Source organism: Bos grunniens, chromosome 11 (assembly GCF_055505025.1).
Source record: "Bos grunniens cultivar Pamir isolate PY7600 chromosome 11, Bosgru_T2T1.0, whole genome shotgun sequence".
NCBI classification, from domain to species: Eukaryota; Metazoa; Chordata; class Mammalia; order Artiodactyla; family Bovidae; genus Bos; species Bos grunniens.
In genome coordinates this window covers 61236383-61246668 of record NC_141175.1, presented here as the reverse complement: position 1 = coordinate 61246668, position 10286 = coordinate 61236383, and the positions used below count along the sequence as shown (strand labels likewise).

Sequence of the window (10286 nt, the reverse complement as noted above, 5' to 3'; positions counted from 1 at the left end):
AAATCCTCTTTTGACCCCACAGCCCCCTCCAGCTACCTTGGCATTTGTCTGGCCTTCTCACTCCCACTTTTATTTCACAGCAGAACTACTGAGAGGAGCCTTGCCTACTCACTGGCTTCACTTGCTCGCCTTCTATTGGATGTGCTCAGTCACTCAGTCATGGCCAACTCTTTGCGACCCCACGGACTGTAGCCTGCCAGGTTTCTCTGTCCATGGAATTTTCCAGGCAAGAATACAGGAGTGGGTTGCCATGTCCTCAGCTTTGTCCTTGCTTTTTTCTAAAATGAAAGAAAACATTATTTACTTATTTATCTATGGTTGCACTGGGTCTTCATGGCTGCGTGCAGGTTTTCTCTAGTTGTGGTGAGTGGGGGCTACTCTTCATTGCGGTGTGCAGGTTCTCATTGCTGTGGCTTCTCTTGTTGCAGAGCATAGACTCTAGGACACACAGGCTTCAGCAGTTGTGGTACTTGAGCTCTAGAGCACAGGCTCAGTAGTTGTGGTGCGTGGGCTTAGCTGCTCCTTGGCATGAGGTATCTTCCCGGAGCAGGGATCGCACCTGAGTCCCCTGCATTGGGAGGGGTTTTCTTGACCACTGAGCCACCAGAGAAGTCTTATCCTCGTTTTCGTTATGGCCACACACCGCCTCTTCCTCACTGAATCCAGTGGCCAGGTCCTCATGTACTCAACCTGTCAGCATCGTTGGATTTGGTGGACCCCTCTTAATCATTTTTCTCCTGTCATTCTCTTCCTTTTCCTGATTTTCCTCTTCCCTCAGTCTTTCCTCATCCTCAATGGGCAGCCTTCAAATCAAGCTTTTGAGCTGTGAGTTGATTTCATATCTAAGCCCCATGGACATCTTTCAAATGGCATCCTTATGCAGTTTTTATCTTAACCGTTTTCATCTTTCCCTCACGCAATGTAAATAGATAGAATCTTGCCTCCTGTCTGGATTGTAGTTAATACCTCTCTTTGAAGGCTCCATTTCTCCCTTTCCACCTCTCCACGTAGTGCCTCTGGCTCGGTCTTTGGCCACTCTCTCTTTTATAGCTACATACTCTTAGTAGCTATTCTCACGAGACCCCCAGCATTTCATACCTTTACATGCCAGTTATTTCTGAATCTGAATCTCAAGGAGTATGCCCATTTTATATTCTCATAGAAGTCTCATATGAAATGAAGTTTTCACTCCTCAAATGAAACTTGGACAAAACAAGACTTCTGGACCACCCCTCCCCTCGCCATACCCTTTGTTCCTTCCCAAGTCTTCCCCACTTCCATTAGATACCCGCATTTGCCCACTTAACCAGCTTTCAGACCTGTGAGTTCCCCTTGATTACACTCTTTCCCTCACCTCCCACATTTACTCCATCCGCCAGTTCTGTAGTCACTACGCCAGAACACATCCCTTCCCACCTTCTCTGCTTTTACCCTAGTCCAAGGTAACATTATCTCCTCTGTAGTTCATTGCCACAGTCTTCCAACTTGTCTTTCTGCTTCCACTCTTAACATCCTCTCCTCTGTCCCCAGGGTCCATTCTTCACATGACAGCAAGAGTGATAAAGCCTCTATGACGTCATCCCTTCCGGGTGTAGTATGCTTTGTGTAACATGCTAAGTCCAAACTCCTTACACAGAGACCTGGCCCTGGCCTGCCTTCCTGTCCTCCTCTCCAGCTCTCTCTCTCTCTTTTTATTTTTATAATTTTATTTATTTATGTATTTTTGATGGTGCTGGGTCTTCATTGCCTCGAGGGCTTTTCTCTAGTTGTGGCGATCTGCAGCTACTCTCTAGTTGTGGTGTGTGGGCTTGTTGTGGATCATGGGCTCTAGGGCACATGGGCTTCAGTAGTTGTGGCATGTGGGCTCAGTAGCTGCAGTTCCCGGGCTCTGGAGCACAGGCTCAGTAGAGCAGTAGGGGCTTGATGGCTCTGAGGCATGCAGGATCTTCCTGGACCAGGGATTGAATCAGTGTCTCCTGCATTGGCAGGCAGATTCTTTACTACTGAGCCACGGGGGACATCCTCCAGCTCTCGCTCCTTTGCCCTTTCTGCTTCAGTCACATGACCTTACTTTGATGGGATTCAAAGCAGGCCACCTCCAAGTATGTCACTTAAATGTACTGATTCTTTTGAAATAAAGTTACTTTGGAAACAGTGTAAGAAGAAGGCTCTGACCCTCCTCTGTTCCCATGAATGCCAGAAATACATCTATCATGGAAAGTTACCCTACCTACACAAGACAGATGTCAGACATAGGGAATATGAGATAAGGAATTCAAGGCCAAGAAAGCTGTATAAACAAATAAGCTTCGTTACTTCAATAGTCTGCTGCCCCAAGCAAAATTCCCTCTGTTTTGTCAAATTTTCTCAAATTTTCTTTGTCTTACAGGTATAACAGTTGCCCGCTTTGGTCACTTCTTTGAGCTATATACCTTTGAGGTTCTTGGATGTGTGCAATTAAATTTGACTTTTTCTTTCTCTTTTTGATGTCTTTTGTCAATTTCATTACTAGACCAGCTCAAAAGATCCTAGAATGGTAGAGGAAAGTTTTTTCCTCCTCTACTCTCCTTGGTTCTCTCCCCTTGGCATGCTGTCCCCCCAAATCTTTGCAAGATTTGCATCCTCTTACATCTCTGCTCAAGCCACCTCCCATAAAATGGCACCTCTCATTGCACCCACCCTTTATTCTCTATCCTAAGAAAGATTGCACCCACCCTTTATTCTCTATCCTAAGAAAGCTTTGCTATTTTCCTATCACTGGTGTAGATGCTAGAGCCGATGACCCAAGCTCCCCTCCACTCCCATCATTACAGAGAAAGAAAAGAAGCCAGAGGTCAAAGTGGCCCCAGGCCCCCACTTCAGCCTTCTCCTCATCACTGTGCGGCAGAACTTGATTAAGTGTTGTCACTGCCATCACCTGACACACCGACATGAGCTGCTGTCACTCTTGGCATCGTTCAACCAGTCCAGGCAACACAGCACCAGGGCAACAGTCCCATGAATGCTGGGAAGGATGCTGGAGTGACCTTCACTTCCCATGTTACTTCTGTATGATCCCTGGCAGATGAAAGTTTTCATACCTTTTGTCTCCGAGGGCTGGTGGGATGGGGGCACAGGGGCTGGAGAGAAAGAGAAGCATTGGCCCTTTCAAACAGCTTGTGGGGAAACTCAAGACGAAGTTTGAGTTTAACAGACTCAAATAACAACCATAACTCACACCTTGGTTTCCAGAGGGCCTTTCCTGCCTCAGCCCACCTGGGCCCCTCTGTCTCTAGCTGCCCCAGTTGCCAGAAGGGAACTTGTTCTCAGAGGCAGTGATGTCCTGAGTCCCAGGCCCGTGGCACCTTCCTTGCACCTCCCAGTCTTACTTTTCCTTGTCCACATCCTGCATTTCATGGTTTTATAACCTGCTCTCAGAGAGGGATGTGAATTTTCACGATTACTGGTGTAAGCAAACAGTCATGCTTCTGCAAATAAGAAAAGCAGTACTTCTGGACTTCCCGTGGACGTCACTTGGCTTGCTTCCACACTGCCCATTTAGGAGCCAGGATGTGGGTGGGATGTGATAGGAATTGGGAGGAGGCTCTGACTGTGGCCCCACACCCCTGGGTGGGCATCTCACCAGTTCTCTAGATCATCCTCACCCCGGTGTCCGGTTCAACCAGATGGTTCTGAGTACTTCAGCAAGGTTGTACCAGGGAGTAGGGAATGGGTAGGGAGGAGGTCTACCCGAAGGCACAGTCTTACCCTTGTCCCTCTGACCGGGATGCTGGCACAGTCACCACCCCCAACCTGTCTTTCAGACCGGACATGCTCCCATCCATCATTGTATCATTTACCTTCCCGCACCTGCTTACTGCAAGCCAAGCTTACGGCATGAGCCACGCCCTAACCCTATGTTGGCTTGATACAGAATCCAGTACATCAAACCAAAATCCCCAAGCACTGGCCCCCTACTCTTCAAGTACCTGGATAGGATCTCCTTGAAAGATAGTTGGAGCTGTGGTGGTGGAGAGTGCAACCTGCTGGAGGGGCAGACAAATTGAATTCCCAGTTCATTGGAGAGACTTCCTACTTCCCGTTGTATTTCCGGTTGAGTTCATGGTGGGTGGGAGGGTGTCAGCTCTCCTCACTCAAACCCTCTGACCCTTTCCCTTTCCTTTCCAACAGACTATTTTCATTTGTTTTTCTCTTTATGACTTACTTTACTGTGTATGACACGCTGTATCTGGGTCCATCCAGGTCTCCAATTTTGTTCCTTTTATGGTTGAGCAACATTCCATTGTATACATGTACCATGTCTTTAGCCATTCATCTGTGGATGGACACTTGGGTTACTTCCCTGTCCTTGCTATTGTAAATAATGCGGCTGTGAATACTGGGATGCCTCTATCTTTTACACATATATGTAGAATCTAGAAAAATGGTATAGATGATCTTATTTGCAAAGCAGAAACAGGGACACATATGTAGAGAACAAAGGTATGGACATCAAGGGGGATTGGGAGATTGGGATTCTCGTTTATACCCTACTGATACTATGTATAAGATAAATAACTGATGAGAACATACTGTATAGCACAGGGAGCTCTACTCAGTGATCTGGGTGACTTGAATGGGAAGAAAGTCCAAAAGGAAGGGGCTATTGCTGTACAGTAGAAACGGTCACAACATTGTAATGCAACTATACTCCAAAAAAAAAAAAATTAAGAACAGCAAACAAAAAAAGAAGGCATGGAATGATACACACAGAAAATAGGCCATTTTTCTTTTCCAGGATAAGGCTCCTCAGTGCAGAGGAGGAAAGCTGGTTTTGGGAAATAACTTGTCCACAAACCAGGAATAGAATAGCCCTTGGAGGCTCTATTTTAGTCTTTGTCTCAGGTCCAGGAATTGAAACAATTAAAATACAATATCTTAATGAAAAATATTAAAATGTAAGTACATATATATATGTATAATTCATGCATATATTCCTCTTGTAAAAAATTCAAACATTATGAATAAAGTTGAAGTTCCTCTTGACAACCCCCTCCCAGCCCCATCCCACTATTTTCAGCCTGGTCTGTACTCTCTAGGGCTCTTTGCCTTCCATACTCTTAGAATCGCATGGTTATGCATTTTACTTCTTTTTCCAAAAAAATTATTTATTTATTTGTTTGGCTGTGCTGGGTCTTAGTTGTGGCACCCAAGATTTTGGACCTCTGATCTTCACTGTGGCATGCAGGATCTTTTTTTTTTTTTTTTTAGTTTCTGCATGCAGGATCTTTAATTGCGGCATGTAGAATCTAGCTCCCTGACCAGGGATCAAACCTGGGTCCCCTGCATTGGGAGCACAGAGTCTTAGCCACTGGGCCACCAGGGAAGTCCGGATTATACATTTTGGATGGGCAGTGTTTATTTTTTCTTTTATATGAATGATCTCATTCTGTGCTTAGAGTTCTGCAGTTTGACTTTTGCACACAATGATTCACCTGGATCTCTCTCCTTTCAGTGCTCTCATTTTCTTTTTAATTTGCTGTGTTTTATTTAAGGTTTTTCCTAACAAAGGATGTTTAGCTTGTTTCCAGTTTACTTTTTCCTAAACAATTCTAAAGTAAAAGTCCTTAAACTTGCTTCTTTAGGGAAGACATTCAGTAGTGGAACAGTAAGTCATGTTAAAAATAAATTAGGCACTGTCAGGACTTCCCTGTCCAGTGGCTGAGACTCCATGCGCCTAATGTAGGAGATCCGGGTTTGATCCCTGGTCAGGGAACTAGAGTCTATGTGCCACAACTAAAGATCCTGTGTGCCACAGTAAAGTTTGAAGATTCTGCATGCTGCAACTAAGACCTGGCACAGACAAATATGAAAATAAATATAAAAAAAAATAAATTAAACATACCAATTTTCTCTCCAAAATGGCTATACCAATTTACTCTCACATAGATGATTTGCACGGCTTCCCTAATAGTTTAAGCACTAAAAAAATCTGCCTGCAATGCAGGAGACACAGGAGACTCGGGTTCAATCCCTGGGTTGGGAAGACCCCTGGAAGAAGCCATGGCAACCCACTCCAGTGTTCTCGCCTGGAGAATCCCATGGACAGAAGAGCCTGGTGGGCTATAGTCCATGGGGTTGCAAAGAGTCAGACACAACTGAAGGGACTGAGCACCTACACACAGATGAGTGAGACGCCTTCACAGTTTGTTGGTTTTCTTGCTGGCATGTCCTTTCTTTGGGGCCTGAGAGTAGTGGGTGGAGTTGAATCAAGGAAACGGAACAATACCACCGCTGGGGCTCCCAGAGGGCACATCTGCTTTCTCCCCCAAAGCAGCCGCCTGCCTCCCAGGAGTCCTATTCCGTGTTGTGGATGGGTACCACTTGGATGTCTGCTCCTAACAGCCGTCCCATCCTTTGCACTGCAGTTAGGAAGCAGACTGAGCTGGGAGAGAGGCTTTGCTGGGTTGCAGGGTCTAGTTCCATCCACGTCTTGTGCCCTGGCTGGGAGAACTGTGAAGAAGGAGGAGAGGGTATTGGCAGTGAGCCACTGAGGACCGGCACATTGTTTTTCCCCAACTAAGTCATATGCCGTTTCTCCCTTTTTTGTTTTGATAGAAGGCTTTAAAAACTTAGTACTATTTTATTTGAGTAGTTAATATATTCACATGATTCAAAAATCAAACAATATAAAAAGTATTGAAAGAAATGTCCTGCTCCCACCCTCATCCCCTTGTATCTTACTCCCCAGCCCCTCATGACTACTTTTTATTTTATTTATTTGTTTTTTAACTAAAGAACATTTATTTGTTTTTCACCAAGACTTTATCTTGAGGACGTAACTAAACTGTGCTTCCACTCCCCACCCCAACTTGAAGGAGGATTAGTACAGTGGATGTTATAAAGCAGGTATGAACAGTTTGAGGGACTGGAACCAATGTTAACTGACAAAAACCAACTTCCATCTAAATCATCATAAAAATGTGTAAGTAAAAAAAAGGGGGGGGGCAAAGGGGTTTTCAGATTGAACAAGATCATCACATTTTATCTAATACATTCAATTCTGGCTAGTATATACCAAAATGGAAACAGGATAACTATAATACAAAACTTCCACTACAGCACACTGCACACACCTGTGTTCCAAGCCCACCCCCGTTCCCCTAATGCTTGCAAACTCAGCTATTTCCCAGCCTGTTGGGCCTGTCCACGAAGGAGCACGTAGATCTTCTCTTTAATCCAATCTTTGTTATAAGGCTGGTATGCCTGGGTATCAGCTCGGTAAACAAGGCAGCTGAGGTCTGCCAGGTCATCAATAAAATCAAACAACTGACTGATGTCATATGTGATAGAGGGGCTGTTGGGATTCATTCTCTTCAGATGTTCTTCATACATTTTACAAACACCTTCCATACACTCATTCACAGATTCATAGTCAGCCTAAGTTCTGCCTTCTGGCCTCTTGGTAGGCTGTACCAGCAAGATGGTGTGAGACATCGCGCCAAAGTCTCCCGCTGCAGCCGATGCCGACTCCGCCGCCGCACCATGACTACTTTTTAAATTTGTTATGTATCTTCCGGAGTTCTCAAAATCAGATAAAAGACATTGGAAGGGACTGCCTTACTTCTTTTTAAACTTTTTATTTTGTATTGGGGTATAGCTGGTTAACAATGTTGTGATAGTTTCAGGTGGACAGCAAAGGGACTCAGCCATACATACACATGTATCCATTCTCCCCCAAACTCCCCTCTCATCCAGCTGTCGCATAACATTGAGCAGAGTTCCATGTCCTAATCATTAGAGTATTGCCTTATATATTTTTTTCCTGCCTTTTGTTACATAAAAGCTGTGTTCTTAGTTGCTCAGTCGTGGCTGACTCTTGTGACCCCATAGACTGTAGCCTGCCAGGCTCCTCTGTCCATGGGATTCTCCAGGCAAGAATAATGGAGTGGGTTGCCATTTCCTTCTCCAGGGGATCTTCCCGACTCAGGGATTGAAGTCAGGTCTTCTGCATTGCAGGCAGACTCTTTAATGACTGAACTTTTAGGGAAGCCCACATAAAAGCTAGCACACTATAAACACTGCCTCTTGTTCTTTTTTACTTTTCACAATATCTTGGAGAGGAGTCCCATAATTCATTCTGCGAATGTCCCATAATTCATTCTACGAATGTCTCACAATTCATTTAGCCAGTCTTCTTTGATAGAAACTTGAGTTGTTGCTCATCTTTTGCTGTTACAAGTGATGCACAATGAATCATTTTGATCATTAATGCACATGACTGTATGTCCATTTGTAGGATAAACCCCCAAAAGTGAAATTGCTGGGCTATAGGTGGATGTGTATTTGTAATCTTCATAATTACTATCAAATTTCCCTCTGTAGGAGTTGAACCCATTTATTCTCCTCATACATGCACTGTAATGTTCAGGAGTGAGCGTTTCCCCAGTCTTTCCAACGGGGTGTGACGTTAAACTTTTGGTATTTGCTAATCTGATAGAAGAGTGTAATCTCAAAGTGCTGTTAATTCTGTTAATTCAACTTTATTCTAAGTAATATGGAGCATCTTTTACTTTGTCCAAGATTAAATGGTATTTCCTTTTCAGAGGACAACCTATTAATATACTGTTTTATTAAATTTCCGCCTATTGTTTTGATGGATTTTCATGATTGCTTTTTTCTACTGTTTTGTGGGAACTCTATATACTAGGCAAATTATCTCTTTGTCTGAGATTACAATTCCTTTTTTTCCCCCTGGGTTGTTTTTGTGTTTTGACTGGTGACTTCTGCAAACTTGAAAGTTTTCTCTTGGCCCCATTCATTCTTTCATCCTCCATGCCTGTGTTCATACTGGTCCATCTATCTAGGCTACTCTCTCCTTTTCTTTGTGTGGGGAACTCTTGCTCATCCTTTTAGGCCTGACTCAAACATCATACAACTTGACCCTCAGTCTCCAGAGCAAATCTTGTCACCCCTCTTAGCTGCTCCTTTCATACTTTGCCATGTCTCTACTTGTTACGCTGTCTTATTTTTAAAAATCCACCTTCCCTATCTAACTAGGAACGCCTTCAGATCAGATGAGTCGCTCAGTCATGTCCGACTCTTTGCAGCCCCATGAATTGCAGCACGCCAGGCCTCCCTGTCCATCACCAACTCCCGGAGTTCACTGAGACTCACGTCCATCCAGTCAGTGATGCTATCCAGCCATCTCATCCTCTGTCGCCCCCTTCTCCTCTTGCCCCCAATCCCTCCCAGCATCAGAGTCTTTTCCAATGAGTCAACTCTTCGCATGAGGTGGCCAAAGTACTGGAGTTTCAGCTTTAGCATCATTCCTTCCAAAGAAATCCCAGGGCTGATCTCTTTCAGAATGGACTGGTTGGATCTCTTTGCAGTCCAAGGGGACTCTCAAGAGTCTTTTCCAACACCACAGTTCAAAATAATCAATTCTTCGGCGCTCAGCCTTCTTCACAGTCCAACTCTCACATCCATACATGACCACAGGAAAAACCATAGCCTTGACTAGACAGACCTTTGTTGGCAAAGTAATGTCTCTGCTTTTGAATATGCTATCTAGGTTGGTCATAACCTTCCTTCCAAGGAGTAAGCGTCTTTTAATTTCATGGCTGCAGTCACCATCTGTAGTGATTTTGGAGCCCAGAAAAATAAAGTCTGACACTGTTTCCACTGTTTCCCCATCTATTTCCCATGAAGTGATCCCGTGACCCGATGCCATGATCTTCGTTTTCTGAATGCTGAGCTTTAAGCCAACTTTTTCACTTTCCACTTTCACTTTCATCAAGAGGCTTTTGAGTTCCTCTTCGCTTTCTGCCATAAGGGTGGTGTCATCAGCATATCTGAGGTTATTGATATTTCTCCCAGCAATCTTGATTCCAGCTTGTGTTTCTTCCAGTCCAGTGTTTCTCATGATGTACTCTGCATAGAAGTTAAATAAACAGGGTGACAATATACAGCCTTGATGAACTCCTTTTCCTATTTGGAACCAGTCTGTTGTTCCATGTCCAGTTCTAACTGTTGCTTCCTGACCTGCATACAAATTTCTCAAGAGGCATATCAGGTGGTCTGGTATTCCCATCTCTTTCAGAATTTTCCACAGTTTATTGTGATCCACACAGTCAAAGGCTTTGGCGTAGTCAATAAAGCAGAAATAGATGTTTTTCTGGAACTCTCTTGCTTTTTCCATGATCCAGCAGATGTTGGCAATTTGATCTCTGGTTCCTCTGCCTTTTCTAAAACCAGCTTGAACATCAGGAAGTTCATAGTTCACATATTGCTGAAGCCTGGCTTGG

General features: G+C 44.3%; 1 pseudogene; it reads right to left on the bottom strand.

The window, feature by feature from the left end:
* Positions 1-6744: 6744 nt before the first annotated feature.
* Positions 6745-7540, bottom strand: LOC147363194 (enhancer of rudimentary homolog; annotated as a pseudogene).
* Positions 7541-10286: the final 2746 nt, after the last annotated feature.